Source organism: Crocuta crocuta, unplaced genomic scaffold (assembly GCF_008692635.1).
Source record: "Crocuta crocuta isolate KB4526 unplaced genomic scaffold, BGI_CrCroc_1.0 scaffold30, whole genome shotgun sequence".
Lineage (NCBI taxonomy): Eukaryota > Metazoa > Chordata > Mammalia > Carnivora > Hyaenidae > Crocuta > Crocuta crocuta.
Genome location: NW_027528345.1, coordinates 4,252,498 through 4,273,791, shown reverse-complemented (window position 1 = coordinate 4,273,791; position 21,294 = coordinate 4,252,498). Strand labels below are relative to the sequence as shown.

Below are 21,294 nucleotides of genomic sequence, written 5' to 3'. Positions count from 1 at the left end.
AAAAGTTTCAGCCATTCTGTAGACTATCTGTTCATTTTGTTAATTGTTTCTTTTTCTGTGCCGATGCTTTTGAGTTTGATATAGTCCCATTTGTTGATTTTTGCTTTTGTTGTTTGTGTTTTTGTTATCATACCCCCCAAAAAAATCGTTTCCAAGACCAATATCAGTGAGCTTCCCCCTTACTTCTACAATCTGCTGTTTTCTTCTAGAAGTTTTATATGGTATCAGGTATTTAAGCCTTTGAAACATTTCAAGTTACTTTTCATGAGTGGTGGAGATAGGGGGCATATTTTATTGTTCTGCCACACCAGTTGTTGAAGTTTTCCCTGAACCATTTGTTGAAGAGACTATTTCCCTATTGGCTGTTCTTGGCTCCCTTGTCAGATATTAGTTGTCTATATTATGCCAGAATTTAATTCTGGGCTCTGTATTCTGTTCCATTGATCTATGTGTCTATTTCTGTGCTATTAATATACTGTCTTCATCACTAGAGCTTTGTAGTATAGTTTGGAATCAAAAAGTGTGATACATCTGGCTTTGTTATATTTTTTCTCAGGACTGCTTTGTCTATTGAAGATCTTTTGTGGTACCACACAGTTTAGGATTTTTTTTTAATTTCTGTGAGGTATGTCTTTGGTATTTTGATGGAGACTGCATTGACTCTGTTGATGGCTTTGGGTAATGTGGCCATTTTAACAGTATTTATTCTTTTGATCCATGAATAAAGATGTCTTCTCCTTTATTTGTGTCTTCTTTGATTTTTTTCAGCAATGTCTTATTGTTTTCATTACACAGATATTTCACTTCCTTGGTTACTTATTCCTAAGTATTTTATTGTTTTTGGTGCTATTGTGAATGGGATAGTTTTCTTTATTTCTTTTTTCAATGTTTCATCATTAGTTGAAAAGGAATGAAATCGATTTCTCTGTTGATTTTTGTAACCTGCCACTTTACTGAGATCACTGATTAATCCCAATAGTTTGTTTTTTTATTGACTCTTTGGAATTGTCTTTATGTAAAATCATGTCATCAGAGAATAGCAACAAGTTTTCTTTTCCAGTTTGGATGCCTTTTATTTGTCTTGCCTAATTTCTCTAGCTAGGACTTCCAGGACTATATTGAATAGGAATGATGAACGTGGGCATCCTTGTCTTGTTCATGACCTTAAAGGAAATGTTTTCTTAGTAATAAGTTAATAAAAACAGCATCAACTTAAAGAGTTTATAAATGGCCTACTCCTGAAACCATTATTACACTATATGTTAACTAACTTGTATTTAAATTTCAAAAAATAATAAAAATTTAAAAATGGTTTTATGTAATAACATTCAGAATTAGAAATTTCCTGCTCTATGCTTTATTTTGGGGACTAACAGAATAAAAACATAACACCATTACATAGAAAAGATAACTGTGTAAGTATATGCTTTCAAACAGATTACAGAGAGAGATATGGTGTAGGAATAATTTTTATTATGTAAGGTAATGGGTTCAAGAAAGTCAGCTGGTAACTAATAACCCTCGGTGGGGGGTAATTATTATTTTCCATTTTTATGTACTCCTTTCTGAGGCCCAAAAAATAGTTGATAAATCATTCGGTAACTAAGGAGGAAAAAGCTATATTAATCAGTGCCTTTTACACAGAGTTGGGTTTTTGTTACGACACTGATATTTCAAAGAGTTCCCAAAGCAATTTTAATATATTTTACAAATGGTTATATATGTATTCAATAGGCTAAAGTGTGCTTTTGAAATTCTTAAAAGGAAAGTGGACATTTATTTTAGAACAGATAATTGAGAAAGACATTCTAATACGTTTGAAACTATTCACTGATAAACGTTTATAGTTCCTAATACACAAAGAATAAAATTATTTAACAATATGTATAATAGCTGGATTTCTGAATTCACTTAAAGAGCTGCACATGACAATTCCCCCAAAAAAGTTACATAGTGTCCACAGGGTAAGTATTCATCTTTCCTTGTCTTGGTAATATAGGCATACCTGGGAGATACTGTGGGTTGTTCCAGACCACCATAATAAAGTGTGTCAAATGGATTTTTTTGGATTCCCAGTGCATATAAAAGTTATGTTAACACCATACTATAGGCTATAAATTTTGCATTGTCTTAAAACATGTACATACCTTAATTTAAAAATACTTTATTGCTAACAAATGCTAAATACCATCTGAGTTTTCAGCAAGTCATAATCTTTTTGCCGATGGAGTGCCTTGCCTTGATGTGGATGGCTGCTGAGTGATCAAAGTGGTGGTTACCATCTTATATGGACACAATGTATGTGCCCCCAAACAATGACAATAGTAACATCAAAGATCACTGATCACAGATCACTATTGCAAATATAGTAATGAAAAATACTGAAATATTGCTAGAGTTATCAAAATATGATAGAGACACAAAGTGAGCAAGTGCTATTAAACACTGCCACTGAAAGAATCGCTCAATGCAGGGTTGCCACACACCTTCAATTTGTCAAAACAACACACACACACACACACACACACACACACACACACACACAAGATTTGTGAAGCACAACAAAGCAAGTGCAATAAAATGAGGTCTTCCTGTATTACAGATGTCCTGTTTTAGTTGTAATGTTCTCTAACCGCTGGCTATGTCCTTTCCCAGAACACTGGCTAATTTAAAAGGGTAAAGTACTGAACTTCCTGATTTACAACTTTAGCATCCCATGAGCCTCATTCCAAACTCTGCCCAGTGAACATGAGGGTTCCTCATGGTAACAATCAGTTTGGAATGAAGAATTTATAGAGAAAGGGAAGTACTATTTGTAAGACATATAGTTGAAAACAAGCATTAAAATCAGTTGAAAAAGAGACCATGAATTTTCTCACCTTACCAAACTCACTCTTATTTGGAGAAACCTCAGGCAAAGCAAGAACTCTACAACTTAACACAACAAACATAGCCCTAATCTGTAAATTCCATGGAACCAGGTTAATCAGGCCTTGAAAGTCTCTTCAAGGTTGTAGAGACAGAACCACCGTAATTGATGAGAATATGCCACCAGTTATGGGAACTTGGAAACTGAACTTTCCATGGCTTCTATCAGGGTTCCCTGTCTCTGGAGGCCCAGCTTGATTAGTTTTAGATTCACAGTTATCTTTAGACCTTTGCATCTTCAGAGTGAATTTTTTTTTTAACTGGAAGAAATTCTTTCAAAACTCTCAAGCATAATCCCATTGGACTGTTTCATATATAAGAGCAAAATGAAATCTTGATATGGGAGTACAGCTCAGAGAAGAAGCGACAAGGTAAGTGCCTTGAGAGGAAAGGCCTCACGTGGAGGAAGCAGCTATAGCCTGAATGGTCAGGCTTCCCCACTCTGTGTGTCATTATTAATATGGATGTGGTAATCGATATACCTAATACCTAAGTCCTAAACACTCCAATATCCTAGCTGCATGCACATTTTTTTTAAACCTTATCCATTTATATTTTTAAGTAGACTATATCTTTTAGAACAGTGTTAGGTTTATAGCAAAATTAAGCAGAAAGTATCCATATACCCTCTGCCCCATAGACTCATAGCCTCTACTATTACCATACCCCACTGTGCTACATTTGTTACACAAGATGAATGTACATTGACACGTCATTATCACACAAAATCCAATTTCCTTCTTTTTCTGTCTTTTCTTCCTGTAAAAAAAAATCCTTTCTATTCCCTCGGGGACTACTTTTATTTCAATGTTTCACAAGTTTCCAATTACTTAAATAATAGATTTTGACAGCAAGATGAAATATTATGTGTCTCTTAGCCTTGATCTTGTTATCTACCTTTTTTCAAACTAACAAGTGCAGAGAATTATAGGTAAGTTAGTTCAAGTATATAGAAAGTGACTGTTAATCTTATGATTTAAGACAAAAGTGACTAGCCAAGAAACACAGTACAATCTATATATATGTCTGGTCTTTAGATTGCTTGGTTGAAAAATAAAAGTATTAATGTACTTCAAGTGTCAGAATTCCATCCTAAGGCCCAACCAGGTTATATATAAGGATATGATCAAAAGGATAGAGTCACCCTATCTGGCATTTAAATCCCATCTATGCGCAGTCACTTCTCATCACAAACAATCTGTCTCTGAGCAGAATGGGGAGGGAAGTAGTAAAGCGCTTTCTGTCATGTCATGTCTCCATAATGGCTTTTGGTTGTAAGTTGCATCCATTTCACCCACTTACATGGCCTCTCTGAACAAAGATTCTTATCACACTAATTCTATGCACCATGCAGGACTGCCAGCTGATTGGCATAAGTGGCAATTTGCATGGCCCACCTGGTAGACACGCACGGGCTGTCACTGACCTGCCTCTTCACTCTGCCAATTGAACTATGAGCTTGGGTATCATCACCCAATACTACTGACATGGGCGATTAAAACTCAGTTAGCTCTGTGGAAAGATATTCCATAGGACAATGAGTTTCATTCTCTTAGGGCCCAAATTTAAAATAGTAAAAAACATGGGGCACCTGGGTGGCTCAGTCACTTACGCATCCGACTTCAGCTCAGGTCATGATCTCACGGTTCATGAGTTTGAGTCTTACATTGGGCTCTGTGCTGACAGTTCAGAGCCTGGAACCTGCTTCAGATTCTGTGTCTCCCTCTCTCTGCCCCTCCCCCCACACACACATACACACACACACACACACTCTCTCTCTCTCTCTCTCTCAAAAATAAAAAAACATTAAAAATTTTTTAAATAAAATAGTAAAAATGATAAAGAAGACTATTTATCCAACATCAAAGAAACATGAACAATGAAAGTCTAAATCTGCCAAATGTTAATAGCATAATTTATGCCTGAATTACCTACAAACTAGCTCTGCTCCTCTCTTTCCTCTCTGCCTTCTCTCCTACTCAGACATCATCTCCTTAGTGCTATAGAGAGGAATGAAATATAAAACATATAGTACAGGCTCTGGCATATAGTACAAGTTTAATAACTGGAAGTGACTATAATAATAGCAACTGCCTATTGGATTTCTGTTGTTATTTCTTATTTGTCAGTCAGCCTGCAGCTGCTGGTGGGAACAGAATTCCACATTCAAGATCCTGGGATGCCTATATACACCCTCTCACTCATGCATTCATTCCATCTTCAGGCATTTCTCAAGCACTCACTATGTGCCAAGTATTGAACCACAATCACTGAGGAAACAAGAGTAAAGCAGATAGAATCCCTATCTTTGTGGAGCTTTCATTCTTGTGGCGTAAACCAGAAGTCAAAATAAACAAAATAATTGCCAGAGCAGAGAGGGGAAAGGCTAATTTTCATATAATGGTCAAGAAAAGATTTTAAGGAAAGTCTTAATTCTACATACCTTTAGAAGAGCTGAAACTACAAAGAACCTTTCAACTTTAGTACAACCACAGGAAAGGAAAGTGCACACTTTCATGTAGAAATAGAACATTTTAGAAGCATGAGGATCACAGTTTCTTGTAATCAACTTGTTCCTGAATTTATTTGAATATGCAAAAAATATAACAAATCGTTAAGGAAATGATATGATCTAGTAAACTTGATTGCTGAAAGTATGCATTACAAATGATAAAAAGGGACAGTTTTCAATACTAGTTGGTTAAAAAACTGGAAAATTCCCTTTGCCTTTTTGGGCCTCAAATCCTTCTAAAAGTAATAAAGACAATAAAAATATCCACCACATCAAGACCTGAAGTTTTCATTATAAATGTAACCACAGCATACCAGCAAAAATGTCTAATAAACTTTTAAATTTTGTGAGAGGGGCGCCTGGGTGGCTTAGTCGGTTAAGCGTTCCACTTTCGCTTGGGTCGTGATCTCGCGGTTTGTGGGTTCAAGCCCCGTGTCAGGCTCTGTGCTGACTGCCAGCTCAGAGCCTGGAGCCTGTTTCAGTCTGTGACACCCTCTCTCTCTGACCCTCCCCTGCTCACGCTGTCTCTCTGTCTGTCTGTCTGTCTCTCTCTCCTCTCTCTCTCCTAGAAATAAATAAAAAACATTAAAAAAATATTTTGTGAGATATCTAGCCTGGTGATATTAGCTTGATTAAATACAAAAGTGTCCACGGACAAGTTTTAGCTTATTGTTACATATGATTCAATAAGAATGGAAATATGATTTATGCTCTAATCGTATACCAACGCAATCTTATGCTCTTTCCCTATAGACAGCAAGCAGAAGGAAAGGAAATGGGTTGGTACCCACTTGTGGGCCACCAAAGCTTTTCTTCAAGAATATATTCTGAAGAGCTTTTGATTTATAGCAAAATCAAGATATACATGTAGGAGAAGACGTTGTGGTTGTCAACAATACATATGTTTTGATGGTAATATTATTTGTAATCATTTTTGCTAGAAAAGAATAAAACAAAGAGAGAACAAACACTTTTCCTAGATAAGTTGCTGAGTGCTTGCTGGTCATTGTTAACCCCCTTGATGAATTTTCCGGCTGGCCTTTCTTTTGTTATGGTCATATGTCGCTGGTCAAGAGGTTAGTCTCTAGCACAAGGTTTAATCAAGATTTAGTAATTAGGTTTTTCTTTCCTGTGATAAGGAACATTTTTTAATGTAATTACATAATGAGAACAGGCAAAATGCTGCTGAATCCTAATTGATAAATACCCAGGAGTATGCAAAAGCACCAGACCATATGCCCTAAAATTTGAAAGACTACCAATTTCAGGCCTGCAGTACAACCAAAATAATTCAGAGTATTCCAGGTTCTTACTTCAAGGACCCTCATCTCCACTGTCAAGCATACCCTATTTGTTTCAGCTTTGTGAGCTGATGCTATGACAAGAATTCTAATATTGTGATGACCTGTTTTGAAAGCCAGTGATATGTTAAATGTCTCCTAGCACTGATGGATATAATTTGTCATATTTTTTAATGGAGCAAGTCACTACCACATTGAGTAAATAAACTCAAAATGTGTAAGACTGGGTTCAGTAATGAAAATAATAACAAAAGTACAACAAAAACAGAGCAGAGCTTGGAGGCATGGCTGAATTCCAGTCCTAGGTCTAAACTCCTGAAATCTTCAGCAAGTAACTCAAACAAGCCGCCCTGTTTGTAAAATAGGATTAATAAGCCTATCTTCCAGGTTTGTTGAGGGGTCTGCTGAAAGCCTGTGCATCCTACCGTCTGGCATGGGATGAAATGCAGAGTCAATACCAGCATCTCCCCAGTTGGCCAGCCACACCCAGTATGCAATCTGTCCCGTCTCCAAGTCTTAACACTGGCTGCTTCCTTATGCCTCAGTGATAACTCTGAAGCAAGAGTAGGCACAGGAAGGCAACGTGTTAGTGCATTTGGTTCTCTGGAGGTCTAAATTTTACACCATGAAGGGAAAGAAAGGCCACATCTTTACAACCACAGCGAAGTACAGAATTGAAGACTAAATAAGCCAAATACTAACAGCACATTTTATGCCTGATTTACTGAGGTAATTGCCCGCATCTACCCCGACTTTGGGCCCTGACTCTTAAATCCACCTCTAACATCTAAGAATCACATGCTTTGCTTTGTTCCTGAGAGATAAGCCCCACGTGTAGGGGATGTGACAAATCAGCACTGAGGTTCTGAGTGAAAGTTCTCCATGGAAATCATTTTCCTATTCATAAATGTCTACCTCTAGAATTTTCTACAGTTTTACACACATGAAATTTCTGTGTTCAAAACACAATGATACTAAGCATCTGCAGGAAAGTAAATTGATACCTACATCAAAATGTAAACACATAAAGTAAAGGCATTTTATACAGTCTGCTTTTTACATTTTCTTTTCCATATTCTATATTTTAAAAGTATAGGATAAATCTAACTGCAGACATAGTTTTAGCTCTTTCAACTGCATTAATCCTTCAAGATTCTCTCTCATAGTTTATAATATCATTTAAATTTTACTCCAGACATTTACCCTTTCCATATGTTCCTAGCAGGAAACGTGCCTGAAAACAGAAATTCGGGGAGACATGTGATATTCAATAATGTAAAACATTTTTGAGGGGAACAAAAGGAACACTCTAATGAAAGTACTTATTTGATTTGGTTTTACTCAAATATTATCCAAGTATCATTCCTTTGGTAACTATTGTTTTACTTCTAAAGGTTTATTTTTCCTGGGATTTTTTTTAAATGCTCTTATATTAAGATGTTTTGATAACAAAGGTTACTATTTTAATTTCTATTTCAAATCTTCTCTAACAAAAATGTATAGGTGAAGCCACTTCTCAGATGAGACTTTGCCCCCACCATTTTCCTAAATCATAGACATTATTAGGCACAATAGTACAATTGTTCGGGCTGTAACACATCACATTAGATTAGATGAGACACTGATGAAGTTACCAGAAGTTTACGATGTGTCATATCACTTAAAAGATTAAAGCCAACATAGTAGACTGAATCCATCAAGTGATTATTAACTATTTTTTGACAGTTTGCGTTTTAATTTTGGGACTGTAAGTAGTGATTAGTTTCTGAAAATTCCAGATAGTAATTTCTCTCAAAGTATTCCTACTGGAGACCTCTTTACAGCATAGTCGGGTGAGTGAGAGATACATAATGAATGTGGGCTGAAACTCTGGATTATATAATGGGGTGGAATGCGATGGGAAGGATTTAAGACATCGTAAGAAATAATGCAAAATAATAAAGCAAAATGTATATTCATCGAAAACTCTCTTCATGAGGCAAAAAGTCTATCTTCCTGTTCCCAAATTTAAAAATCTTTAGAACTTAAGTTATTTCATTTCATGCAATAATATTCTTGAAGTTTTGTCAATAAAATGGATTTTCTTACACTAAAGGGACATCTAAATACAACCAGGATAAAGATGGGAAACACATGGCAGTAATGATGCCTCCCATCCCTCCTTGACACACTGCAGACGTTCATGTTCATTGCTCTCTTCCCTAGTGTGATGAGTGCTTTTGAGTGTCAACTTGGCTGAGCTATGGTATCCACGTGTTTGGTCAAACAAAAGTCTGGATGTTGCTGTGAAGATGGTATTGAGGTGTGATTAACATTTATAATCAATAGACTTTGAGTGAAGCAGATTAGCCTCTACAATATGGGTGGACCATCCAATGAGTTGAAGACAGGAAGAGCAAAGTCTGAGGTTTCTGAAGAAGCAGTTCTGCTTCAAGACTGCAACATCAATTCTTACCTGAATTTCCAACCTGCTAGCCTGCCCTACAGATTCCTCATTTAGCCAGCCACCACAATCACATGAGTTCATTCCTTCAAATGAATTTCTATGTATATTATATACAATATCCTATCGGTTCTGGAAAATTCTGCCTATACATATGCAGTGAGTACAGGCTGGGTCTTTGCTCAAAACTTGCTCCCGGTAGCCACTACCAGTCAATTAGAGACGACACACCTAATTAAATCTGTTTGCCACTTCTATATTAGCAGATCTTCTACTTAAGAAAACAGTATGAGGAATTCTTGTATAAAAGCAGAAAATCCTTTGTATTATATATTTAATCGTCCTTGTCTTTTAGATATACAAGGTTTTAGGTAAACCTTGGTTTACAAGCATAATTCATTCTGCAAACATGCCTATAATCCAAAGCATTTGTATATCAAAGCAAATTTCCTCATAAGAAATAATGGAAATTCAGATGATTCATTCCACAGCCCAAAAATATTCATACAAAAATGATCACAGTGCTGTAGTATAATACAAAATAATAAATAAAAGACAAAATATAAAGAAAAATAAACAGATTAACCTGCGCTTACCTTTGAAAACCTTCATGGCTGGTGTGAGGGAGACAAAAGGGAGGAAGGTTATTGTGTAGGATGACTTTCACTATCACTAACAGAATCACTGCTATCTATTGGCTCAATGGGATATTTATCTGCAAAGGGGGTCATTGTATACGCTTGCACAAATGTTGACTACAGTATTAATAAACTCTTGTCATATACTGTATTTAATGTAATTGCCAATAAGACAGCAGAGGAAAGGGTCTAGATCTGCAGGCAGCCTGAACTGGAATGAAGCAAAGCATTCCTAAGTTTACTCTTCTATGGAAAAGCCAAGGACTGTCCATAGATGCTTTGAAATGGCAAAAAATACACCAGTGCCTGTTGTGGAAACATTCTAATGTCCTGAAAAATCACAGATTTCTGCCAAACACCACACCACAGCCTGAGACCAAGATGACGAGCATGGGAAACAATCACCCACAATCCCACAGAGAGCAAGCAAGAGAGAGAGAGAGAGAGAGAGAGAGAGAAGAACCATTGGCTCAGGTGTGATTATGTGACATTTGGTATCACATACTACTCATATTGCAAGACTTCACTTGTTTATCAGGTTAAAAAACTTATTAGAAATGTTTGCCCGTCTTGCAGAATACTTGCAGAACAAGTTACTCGCAATCCAAGGTTTTAGTGTACTTTGTTACTTAGCTTGCTCACAGCCTTTCATTATTTGTTTTGTAGAAAAGTTTCTCACATTACTGCCTACCAGTAATAACAAAAAGCGCAAAGATGTGTTAAAATCAAAGCTTCTGTTATAGAACAACCTAACTGAACTTTTCCACACTTCGCGTAAGCTACACCTCTAGTCTAACATGCACATTTCTAATATAGCATAAAGCCATTTCTGGATGCATGTCACCTCAATGGGTCTATACATGGAACTATGTGCAGTCTTGCGTGAGACTGAGCAAGACCACCAGCATCTCTAAGAATCCATTTCACCGATTCAGAAAAGGATGTGACAGGTTAGGTAGCTTTACGATCCCTTCCAGCTTTGGAACCTATGGTTCACAGTGGATAGAGAATGTGAATTGAAGATAGATGCATTTCAGAGACTTGCCTTTAAGGTCACTTGAAAACGTCTCTAGTAGGTGACCCTCTGTATTATGCCTTATTGTCTACATCATTTGGCATTACAAGAACCTCAGTGTTATAGTCAATTCCAACATTTATAGTGACGGTTTATGAGTATCATTAACTAATAAATAAGTTTGTGAGGTTTGTAGCATCTAAAGGTTAATATGTTATGAATCACTTTTGCAAAGCATTTCATAATTTAAGTTTAAATGTTTTAAATTAAGTTGTATTTTAAATGACTTTTTTAAACTGCAGAAGAGAACGGACATCTATGTACCTGTCATCCAGACTTATCAATGCATTTGTAACTTTTTCCCAGGACTTTATAGAGATAAAACATTAGAGACACAGCCAGGCTTTAATCTATCAAATCTCTGACACCAGGTTCTTCAACTCCCTGCCCTTTAAATGTTGGTATTCCCAAACTTGGTCTCAAGAGGACTTTTCCTTTGTCCCTCATCTCTCTCCCTAAATAATTTTATGCATTTCTTCAGGTTTAAAGTCATAGTTAAGATGAAGACACATACATTGTCAGAGGCCCTTAGTCATGGGGCCTTCCACCACCACCAAAGGAGTCAACCAGCCTCTCCAGCCAGACCACTCCTCTGAACCCCAGATTCACCATATGCAACTACTTACCACCACCACTGCTACCCACCCCTCCAACCCACATGTTTCCCACATCTCAGTAGACATCACCACCAGTGACCTGGTAGCTTATGTCAGATATTTAAATCATTCCTGATTTCTCCCTTCTTTTACTCCCAAAATACCAAATATCACCCTCTATTGTTGTTTCTGCGTGAAAGACATATCTTGTTTTACACACTATTCTCCATTTTCTGTTTGTTATCACTCCATTCCACAATGCCAACATGTCTGACCCAGACAGGCGCAACTGCCTGCAACATTGTTTCCTTTGCCATCACTTTCCCTTTCCCCCAATCCATCTTCTACATTGTGTGAAATTAATATGCAGGTTGGACAATGTGCCTACATTGACTAATATGCAAAGGCTTCACATTACACCCAGAACAAAGCACACATTACTAATCTTGGTTGACAAGTCCAACATTATCCAGTCCCTCAATCTGATGATATTGCTTCAATCTCGTCTCATGCCATTTACCCTCTGCTCTTTATCTGAGGCTCCCCCTCCCCAATCCCAGGTGTTCAAATAAACCATTCTCCACCTCAGGACTTTATCCCATGGTGTTCCAATGCCTGAACCCCCACTCCACCCCAACCACCACCAAATACCTTGACTCCTCTACTGTTGTCTAGTCAGAAAGCCAATAGTTCATTGACCTCTAGCCCCAAACAGACATTTTCTACCTGAAATTCTTAAAAACAAAAAGAAAAACAAAACAGCCTTCCTTCCTTGATGTTACAATTCATAAATATTTGTCTACTTATTTATGCTTAGTTTCTTACCTTCACTGGAATAGGAGTTCAAGTCATTGATGGTACGTCTATCACGTTGGTTTCTGTGATCTTAGTGAAATCCTAGTTCCTGAAACATAGGAGGCATTGAAAAAATTTGTTTTTAATGAAATAAAATATTGCAATCATCTGAAAAAAGGGGTTTGTTTACTTGAAAATTCTTCACCTATTCCCTAGGTCACTAGACCATTTCTCTAATAAAAACATTTTAAATTTTGATACAGATAGGTCTCTAGGAAAAGTAACCAAAATAATTACAAGAGAGAGAATTTTACATTTCATTTAGTAACCTGAAAGATCTATTTTGGATTTTATTTTATTCTATTTTTTAAATTTTAACATTTATTCATTTTTCAGACAGATAGAGAGAGAGAGAGAGAGAGACAGAGGGAGAGAGAGCATGAGTAGGGGAGGGGCAGAGAGAGGGAGACACAGAATACAAACCAAGTCCAGGCTCTGAGCTGATAGCACAGAACCCGATGTGGGGTTCAAACTCACAGACTGTGAGATTATGACCTGAGCCTAAGTCGGAAACTTAACTGACTGAGCCCTTATTTTGGATTTTAAATAGATGGTTATTTAGCTAGCTAGCTAAATGATAGATAGGCAAATGCAGATATTTATTTAAAAGCATATTATATAAACAATTTACATTTATATTATATATACACACATATGTATACATTATGGCACAACAACATAAGAGAAAAATACTTTTCTTATAATTACAATAATGAAGACTGCTGAAACATGAAACATTATGATGTGGTATCCAGTTAAAAAGTATAATGCACAATGGTACTTTTCCATATAATTATAGGTATATAAAAAACGTTTATGCATATATAAATGAAATCACTGGCAAAAATAAAAATAGTTATATTAGGACATATTAGTATATTACACTTATATCCTCAAAATTTTATTCATGGTTTATGGTTTTTACATCAAAGTAAAAATAATGACAAACTGCACAATAAAAACTGTTCATAAAACTTTTTTAAAATGTTTTTTATTTATCTCTGAGACAGAGAGAGAGAGAGAGAGAGACAGTGTGAGCAGGGGAGGGTCAGAGAGTGAGGGAGACACAGAATCTGAAGCAGGCTCCAGGCTCTGAGCTAGCTGTCAGCACAGAGCCTGACGTCGGGCTCAAACCCAGGAACCATGAGATCATGATGTGAGCCGGAGTCAGACGCTTAACTGACTGAGCCACTCAGGCACCCCATCATAAAACTTTTATCTCAAAAGCTAAATTGTATCTTGCTACAGGTAACAGATATTTTACTGTTGACTGTTCTAATTTCTTCAAGCAGTAGCGTATCAGGAGCCATGATACAAGAAATGATGCTTAAGATAAATTGGAGCCAATAGGCCATCTTAGGCAAATTAAATAAGTAATTGTTTCATAAACTTACTGATATTTAGTCATTTCGTCTTCTCACTATTCCCAAAACCAGCACAGTAAGAGAAACAAAATAAAATATAAGCTTTTAAGCCTTGATTCCATCACTTAGGACATGAAGACAACAAATGCTTATTTCTTTGATGTAAAATTTTTATTTTCTTGAATTAGTAGGAAAATAATCGTATTTTCATTTGAAATACATCTAAAGACCATCAACTTACTTTACGCTTCATTATTTAAGTGAAACATTTTGTGATGGGTATTGGACCACCCAGTGGGCCACAAATATGGAGAGGTGCTATCCCCACACTCATTAGAAACCACAGCAGACAGTAGAGCTTTGTCATAGACACTGCCCATGGCCAAGGGCAGAGGGAACTCATAGGGAGGCAAGTTGAGTCCTTCCATGAAGAGTCCTTCTGGGGAACATGACATTTGTACCAGCCTTTGAAGGATGGGTAGGGTTTTTCCAAACACAGAAGAGAGTGAAAGAACAATCAACATTGAAAACAGGGTAAGTAAGGGCATGTGAAGTACAGTTCTTAAAATCTCATCATCATCCTTGACTAAGGAAGAGGTAAAGATAAAAGAACCAGTATTTCCTTTTATATACAGAGCTGACTTCTCCCTTAATGGGAACTCAGTAGTTCATTTGTTCAGTTATAGAAACTTCATAATGGACCTTGAATTAAATTTATTAACTTTATTATAAAAATCCTATTTTTGATTAAAAACTTTGAGGCAAAAAGATTAGTGGAAGCGGTCATAATATACTTTCACTGAAAGAAAAACTTTACTACTATATAATGAAATTTTTTAAATATATGCTAGGCTCATGGCAATTCCTATTTCACCTGCAAAGTGGCAGAAAATTGTTCCTGGATTCATTTTTAAAGTCTAATTTCAGCAGATTAATTTTCATATGGGTAATTGACTTGTTTTCCTTTTTAAATGTCGATGCCATTATCATGAGACAATAAACGTTAGTTGACAATGTAAGTAATTTTAATAGAGAATAGCATCTGCTACAGGCAGTGCTAGTGACCTGGAACAGGCCTCCCATATCTAAATTGTAAATACATGCCTTTTGTTATGCAAGTCTCTCCTTATCCAATATGGGAGGATCACAGAAATCAATGACCTTTTAAATTCATGTCTCTAACTGGACAAAATGCAAGACACATGCTAACTTCACAGCTATTAACAAATACACAGTGGGGTGCCTGGGTGGCTCAGTCGGTTACAAGTCCCATTTTGGCTCAGGTCATGATCTCACCATTTGTGAGTTCAAACCCTGCATCAGGCTCTGTGGGGACAGCTCAGATCCTGGAGCCTGCTTCAGATTCTATCTCCCTCTCTCTCTGCCCCTCACCCACTCATGTTGTGTCTGTCTCTCAAAAATAAACAAACATTTAAAAAAATCACAGAATACTTCAGATACATCTATGTGATCAAAAAAGATTTATTTTCGGGGAAAACTGTAGAAGAAATTCCAGTGCCCAATAGTTACCTCTTTTTCATTGTGCCTATTGCGCATGGACAATCAAACAGCAAGCATCCCTCTGAGTGACTGGGCCAAGGTGTCCAAGAGCAAACACCACTGCATTCCTAGTCAGTGTTCCATGCTTCAGTTCTGCAGAGAACTCCTAGCTCACGTGTTTTTCATTTTAAGTTCTGCCTCCTTGAATGCTATTTCCTCTCTTTTGGCTTTCACCAAGGTCAAAGGAATCTCCAGCAAATAAAAAATGCAAACGTCCATGCATGTACTGGAAATCTGCCCATCCAGGGTCTAAACAACCCTAACTTTAAAGTGAACAAGTTCATTTAAGTACACTACGAAGTCAGCATCAATACTGAAGTGATCAAGGCCGATACCATGATTTCTTAAAGATATTAACCGTGTTGACTTTAGCTAATGTCGCTCCTTTTTGTTGAGTGTCCAGCGATAGCCACGGGAGTCATCATGACAGAGGTGATCAATATCTGAACATTAATCTGTAAACGGCATCCAGGCGAAAGAGCCTCTAATTCACCTCCTGACACACCCCACCCTCTCCTGACTAGAGAGCATCTCAACATAAGAATGTGCATCCAGAACATCCACGGTTCTCGTGTCAACCAGGTCAAACCTAGACAGACCTAGAGCATGAGCATAATTCAAGAAGCAATTCTACTCTTCCATATATAGCCCCTCGTAAGTAATCCTTTCTTCTTATTCCTTACAGACTTAGAGTGTTCTAAGAAAGACTGAATATTAGAAGTGAATACTGCTTTGCAGAAGCTTTTAGCAAAATCATTAAAACCCAGTGCCCTGGGAAAGTGAAGCATCCGGTTACTAATTATCAGATAGAGAAATTACCAGGATTCAATTTTCGAAGGAGCTACCCAATTATCCACACTCCTGCTGCCTCATTACAAACACATGTATGTTGAACAATTAGGATGGTATCACTAAGAACTTACTTTTATAAATTACAATACATTAAAGAGTCTCTTTGACCAGCAACATTATAGTTTTCAGAGATATTTAGAAATGTAGTTCTTGCTTCCCTAAAAACAAATAATACATGAAATTTAATTGTGGCAACCTTCGATTTATATATTGCTTCTTTATTTTGGTGTTTTGTTATGCTAAATGTTTATAGGTTAAATCTCAGCCAAAGATTCATGTGACTAAATTAACTGTATCACATTTTCCCACATAAAATGTGAAGACACAATATCCTGGAAGTTATTAAAAATAAGTTTCTAAGTATGCAGGTTTCTTAAGGTTTATTTTTGAGAGACAGAGACAGAGTGTGTATGCACAGGGGAGGAGCAGAGGGAGAGAGTGACAGAGGATCTGAAGCAGGCTTTGTGCTGACAGCAGAGAGCTCGATGCAGGGCACAAACTCATGAACCATGATCATGTCCTGAGCCGAAGTCAGGGGCTTAACTGACTGAGCCACCCAGGCACCCCAGAAACAGAGTCCCGGAAGTTATTAAAAATACATTTCTAAGTATATGCTTTTGATATAGATATTCCCCCAAATAATTCAGTATAAAAAATAATGGACTCATTTGGCTTGTTAAAATAAACTATGTACTAATAACATAAGCATATTTTAAAATCCATATTCCACTGCTGCTATCTCTTAATATTTCTCAGTTTTCTAAAATTAATTCTTTATTCAAAAAGTATTTTGTGCCCTTATTATGTCCCTGACATTGTAAAAGTGCAGGAGACATCAAGGTAAGTGAAAAAATACCCTTTGTGGGGTGTGTGAGTGGGAGGGTTAGCCTGCGATGGTGGTGATTTAAGCAATGTTTAGGCAATCTTATCACCAGGATTTGGTGACTGTCTGGATGGAGGCAGGGACAGAGAGAAGCTGAAGAAGACTCCTAGGTTTTTGGAGTTGACAAGATGGCTTCTGACTGTGCCGTTCTCAAAGCCAGGAAAACAAAAGACGGAACAGGTCCAAAGGAGAAGAACCAATGTGAAAAGTTGAGTGTGATGGATTTGCAAGACATCCAGATGTCCAACATGTAATAGGCAACTGAGATCAGGGGCACCCGGGTAGCTGTTGGTTAACCAACCGACTCTTCATCTTGGTTTAGGTCATGATCTCACAGCTCATGAGTTCACGTTGCTGAATCAAGCCCTGTGCTGACAGCATAGGACCTGCTTAGGATTCTTTTTCTTTCTCTCTCTCCTCTCTCTCTCTCTCTGCCCTTCCCCCACTTGTGCACACACTCTCTCTCTCTCAAAAAAAAAAAAAGTAAACATTTTTTAAAAATAGGTAACAGAGGAGATCAGGACAGTTCTCAGGCTACAGAGATAATTTAGGAAACAATCGAGACCACACAGGATGTGTGGGTAGAATGAAAAGAGGAAGACTAAAACATGAGAAACACTAACTTTAAGGGAAAGATGGAGGTAGAAGAGCCTGAAAGAGAAGCCAAGAAGCAGTGGCCAGAAAGATAGTGGAAGAAAAAATTCCAGCAGCATATGGTGTCAGTACTCTGTGGGAACAGCACATTCTGAAAAAGAATGGAGAGCTAAGAAGTCCAGAGCTGAGAAGTGTCTCTTGAATCGAACACTGAGAAAATCAGGCTGACTTTCAAGGGGTCAGCTTCAGGGCCTAGGGAAGTGAAGGGAAGTCATGGACACAGCGATTGAACACACTTCTTTCAACATGGAGAGAAAGAGGCGGTGGCAGGGGGGTGGAGGTGGATCTGGAATTTCAGTTTTAAAACCCTAGAGGAAGGATTTTAGTTTTGAAAGAAAGGTGAGACTTGAAACCATTTAGTTGCTCTTGGAAGGGAACCTGTGGAAAAGAAGAACACAGAGATAAAAGCATGGAAGAGACAGTACCACTGACCTTACATGAAAGAGAAATACTTCCAGCAATAGCCTGGGTAAGACTTAGTTACAAATAAAAAGGTTTCCCCAAATCTGTATTTCTCTCTCTCCCTCCCTCCCTCTCTACCTCTTCCTCCCTCTCTCTCTCTCTCTCTCTCTGTCTCAACACTTTCCAATGGAATATTTACTTACCAGTATTCTTAAGCACCTCCTCCTTCCACAAAAGACCTGGGGTAACTAATCACAACACAATAATAAAGACTAAAACTACATTACAAAATTGCAAACTAGATGTGGGGATTTGGGCTAAGAGGAATAGCGATGAGAAAATAATAAAGCCAAGTATAAGAAATATATACAAAGCCTTGTACAGTTGTTGGAAATGTGGCAAAATTTCACCCTGAGCTTACTAGTGACCAAAGCAAAGAGAGAAACACAAAATGTCACGTGGCTCAGTGTCTGTAAAATAAGAAACCAATGGCTTAGGAGAGACCTAGCTGCTTCTCCTTAAATCAACACCAGAGAAGAACCGGTCTCATTGTTCTCACAAAGATGACACAGCAAAGAAACAAATGCCTTTCTTACAACATGTCAACAACTGATAAAGCAGCAAATTTCAAACACCTGTTTCTTAAAATGTGCTCCAATATATCCTTTAAAAAAAAATGATACCAGATGGCAATTAACTCAGGTTCCAAGAATGCAGAACTCTAACATCTGGTTTGATAGATGGCCTAATTTTAGAATCTCTTACAGGAATGGAAAACTTGCGTGCCCTAAAAGCATTCATTCATAAATATTATTAAATAGCATTTCTCTCAACTAGCATTATAATAAGTTTATGCAACAGAGACTTTAAGGTTGTATTTTATGGTAAGAACCTTGAGTGTTAACTACAGATGCACACAGTCCATCAGTCACGTAGACAAAGCACAAAGTGCCCCACCTGGTGGACATACATAGAGATAAGTTACCCAAGCTACCAGACATCCTGGGTTGCCTGGGACAGTCCCAATTTATGCCTGTTGTACTGGCATAATTATTAACAGTTCCCTTTACCATTCTCAAATGCATTCTTATTTGAACAATAAGTTATACAGTCATTTTAGTGGTCACTGTTAACGCTATGCTGGGGAAGTTATCAGTAATGGGTCCTTGGCCACTAGTCTGTAATCTAAAAGCCAGACTTCTGTCTCTTGACAAGTGGGTATTTGGTGACATAGGTTCATTGGATTTAGTCAAGGCAATAGCCTGAAAAAGCTTGTGAGGTGAAGTAGATTTCTAAAGCAAGGATTCCAAACTGGGGAAGAAGCAGAAACAAATATTCAAGGTCAAAGGAGCCTCAAGGATTCAAGGAAGACTATAAGCTGGTCCCAGAAGGTCAATCTAGAGTGCCTTAAAAATATCCCCCAGGGACGCCTGGGTGGCTCAGTCGGTTGAGCGTCCGACTTCGGCTCAGGTCATGATCTCATGGTTCAGGGTTCGAGCCCCGTGTCAGGCTCTGTGCTGACAGCTTAGAGCCTGGAGCCTGTTTCAGATTCTGTGTCCCTCTCTCGCTCTGCTCCTTCCCTGCTCATTCTCTGTCTCTCACACTCTCTCAAGGATAAATAAACATTAAAAATTAAAAAAAAAATATCCCCCAAACAGGTTCAAGGCTGAACAAGCAGCAAGGATCAAGAAATATCAAGGAGCAGAGAACTAGTCACTCACAACACAATATTACACCAGTGAGGTTGAAGAAGCTAATCTATAAGAATCTGAGTGAGGACAATTAGAATATGTAAATCCAAAATCTTAAAAATGTTTATATAATTTGACTTAATTTCTCATCTGAATAATTAATCTATGAAAATACCCTTTTATAGTCTCAAAACTTAGGTAATGAGACTTTCCATCAAATGACTTGTAGTAACAAAAAATGTGAACAATCTAATTTTCCAGCTACATGAACTCAGTTTAATTGATACATCCAAATGATTAACATTGGGGAATTAAAAATTATATTATTAAGCAATATTTAATGGAAAAATGTTAGAATGTAATAAAGTTGTATCTTTTGAATTAAATTTATATACATAAGTATTTTAAAAATAAAAACAGGGATTACCTATTGCTTATAAGACTATAAGACTTTTTGTCTTATTTATGCTGTTCACATTTTCTAAATTGTATATAAGCATGTATGGCTTTTATACTTGGAATTATAGCAATGCTATTATTATTGAAGTCTGATAACTTGCCTTTTTCAAAGCATTTTCCTAAAATTTACTAAACATTGATACTACTTGCGATGTTGCACACCTCACAACTGAAAAGGCTAATTTTCTTGGTCCAAGATTTGGCATAAAAGTAGTTTAATACCCTGACTCAGCTTGTTTTGATACTGACCAGAGATTCAGTGAGATTTTTTAACACTGTACATACTAGCACATCCTTAGGACCAGATTAGCAAATCAGCACATTTCTCTGGTAACTTAGCATTTGGCAGATAACTACTGCCAACAAAGGCCTAGGATTACAGTTTCCCTGGAACACTTAAATACAATAATTTAGATTTATGGATGGACATGGTTTATATTATTACCCAACAGAGCACTGGGGCCAGACTCAGGTTCAGCTGCTCGCTGTTCAAAAGCCAATACTCCAGAAACAAGCATTGGTGGGAAAGAAAAGCTTGCTTTATGGAAGGTGGCAACCCAGGAAGATGGCAGACCTGTGGGAGAGTCCCCTCCTTCAGGAATGTGGTGAAAAAAACCCCAAGATAAGGAAAGGCAAATGGGCTACGTGCGCGAACATGATATACCTCATGACTCTGTAACACAAGACCACCCAATCAGACCGTATGTCTGTATGTTACCATGTATGGGAGACAAAGAAATAGAAATCATATAAAAGGCCACAGCCCGCTGTGCTCAGGACTCAGTGTTTCAGGTATGAACTCACTGAACCCGTGCTGGCATGAATAAAGTTGTTTCCTGGAAAGATAAGGCTCGGTGTCATGACTCTCTGTGTGAACCTCTGCCCCATTACAGACTAACATCTCAAAAAACATGTTTCTGAGTCCAGGTGGAGCAGGAAGCTTTTAAAAGGGAAGATGTGGGAAATGGTGGGGGGCAACATGAAGAAGGAGCTGGTGCTCAGCAGTCAGTCATTTGATTTGCCTTTCGTCTTGAAAGTCTTTTCCAGATTCCTCTGCTCTGCCAGTAACCAAGACTCCCAG

The 21,294-nt window shown here is 37.5% G+C and overlaps 1 long non-coding RNA gene across 1 annotated transcript in view; it reads right to left on the bottom strand.

Annotated features, from left to right (window-relative positions):
* The window catches only part of LOC144222845 (uncharacterized), a 330,463-nt gene that overhangs the window by 105,588 nt on the left and 203,581 nt on the right, over positions 1 to 21,294 (bottom strand). The window contains exon 3 of the long non-coding RNA XR_013332490.1: positions 12,319 to 12,397. This is a non-coding gene — a long non-coding RNA (uncharacterized LOC144222845). The remainder of the gene's footprint in view (positions 1 to 12,318; positions 12,398 to 21,294) is intronic.